Here is a 2,294-nt window from a genome sequence, read left to right on the forward strand (position 1 = left end):
GAATTGGCTAGCGAGGCTAATATCCCTGCCTAGCGAGGCTAATATGCGCGCAGGAATGCAGGCAGAATGGGCTTGCGAGGCTAATATCCCTGCCTTGCGAGGCTAATATGCCCGCAGGAATGCAGGCAGAATGGGCTAGCGAGGCTAATATCCCTGCCTAGCGAGGCTAATATGCCCGCAGGAATGCAGGCAGAATGGGCTAGCGAGGCTAATATCCATGCCTAGCGAGGCTAATATCCCTGCCTGGCGAGGCTAATCTCCCCGCCTGGCGAGGCTAATAGCGTGTGAGACAACACACAGACAACACGGAGACAACACACGGACAACACGGAGACAACACGCCTGGCGAGGCTAATTCCCCTGCCTGGCGAGGCTAATTCCCCTGCCTGGCGAGGCTAATATGGCTGCACGCTAGCATGCCAACGAATGCCAAACCTCGAAAACTCAATTTTATTTCAAATATCCCCCTGCATTTTATGTTTCAAACCTATAGGGGACGATTTTTAGGACATTTTAAGATTGACATATCGTCATTTGGTCGAGTTTTCAGTTTATTTTGATTTTCTACATCTCAGAAACGAGAAATATCATATCAAATCGAAAACTCATCCAAATGACCTGAAATCAACTTCTAAATTTCTCTAAAATCATTGCTTACAGTTCTGAACCATAAAATATATACACTTTTACAAGTGAAACGGAGTTGGAAATTTCCAAAGCCAAGAACGCGACATGGCCTTGCCTAGAGTGCAAATGCCATGTCAAGGCCGCATTCTGTTCAACTTTGCCCGCACTATAATTTGACCATAAATAAGTCTCTATTTTAAGGAAATTTTGCAAGTGGTAGCAGTCCGAAACATCAAGCGGTTTGTCATTTTCGATTTTCGACATTCTGCCCCTTTTGGAAAATAAAAACAAATACTTCTGGGTCGAAATTAAATCTGGCCTTTTTCCACAAGGTGCCTGACATTATTCTGAGTGTCCCTGCAAAAAATCTCGATTTTATACCAAATGTACAATTAGTTATGGCGTTTGCCCCTCCTCGGAAATCCCATGTTTCCCCCTGCCCTTCCCAGTTTTCTCCAATATGCTCTATAGGGGAGTAGTGGTTCTCTGCAAAATGACCCCCTTGCAGAGACCGCCTCCCCTGCCCCCAGTAGTCCCTCCCCCTTCCCCCAATTGCTTATATACGATATTTGCTGCCTCGAATGTCCCTAACAAACAATTATAAGCAATTAAAAACGGATTTAAGAGGGATTTAGGAGGTGTTCTTCGCCCAGCTGGGGGGGTGCTGAACAACACGAAGGGGGGGTCATGTGGGATCGGTGTTGCCTCTAGTCCACTGAAACGATGTCAGTAACCGCTCAGATCAATCAAAGGGAGGGATAGGAGCCCGTCGGTATCGAGAAATTGTGCTTCGGCACTCGATTTGCGACATAAACAAATGCTGTGAGGGGAGGAAGGTGTCGGTGTCGATGAACTCAGTTCAATGCGCGAGTAATAAGCAGGCCGGGGGACTGGGCGCGATGCAAAGTGCTTCGGCATTCGATTTGTGAAAAGCGAGGGTGGCGAGGGGGGGAAGGTGCCGGTGTCGGAACCCACTAGTACGCGCAAGTAGATGTATTTCGAAAGCGCCGAGCGGGGGGAAGGTGCCGGTATCGATGAACCCTCTTCAATGCTTGCAGTAATAAGCAGATCGGGTGTCGGGGGCGATGCAAAGCTCTCGGAAGCTCCGTTTGTGAAAAGCGAGCGCGGCGAAGGGGGGGAAAGAGATGCCGGTGGCCGAAATACACTCACCTCAATGCTCGAGTAGTAGCAAATCGGGTGCCGTGGCGCAATGCAGAGTGCTTCGGCACTCGATTTGCGACATAAACAAATGCGGCGAGGGGAGGAAGGTGTCGGCGTCGATGAACTCAGTTCAATGCGCGAGTAATAAGCAGGCCGGGGGACTGGGCGCGATGCAAAGTGCTTCGGCATTTGATTTGTGAAAAGCGAGGGCGGCGATGGGGGGAAGGTGCCGGTGTCGGAACCCACTAGTACGCGCAAGTAGATGTATTTCGAAAGCGCCGAGCGGGGGGAAGGTGCCGGTATCGATGAACCCTCTTCAATGCTTGCAGTAATAAGCAGATCGGGTGTCGGGGGCGATGCAAAGCTCTCGGAAGCTCCGTTTGTGAAAAGCAAGCGCGGCGAGCGGGGGGAAGAGATGCCGGTGGCCGAAATATACTCACCTCAATGCTCGAGTAGTAGCAAATCGGGTGCCGCGGCGCAATGCAGAGTGCTTCGGCACTCGATTT

The sequence above is a fragment of the Argentina anserina genome, unplaced genomic scaffold, assembly GCF_933775445.1.
Source record: "Argentina anserina unplaced genomic scaffold, drPotAnse1.1, whole genome shotgun sequence".
NCBI lineage: Eukaryota > Viridiplantae > Streptophyta > Magnoliopsida > Rosales > Rosaceae > Argentina > Argentina anserina.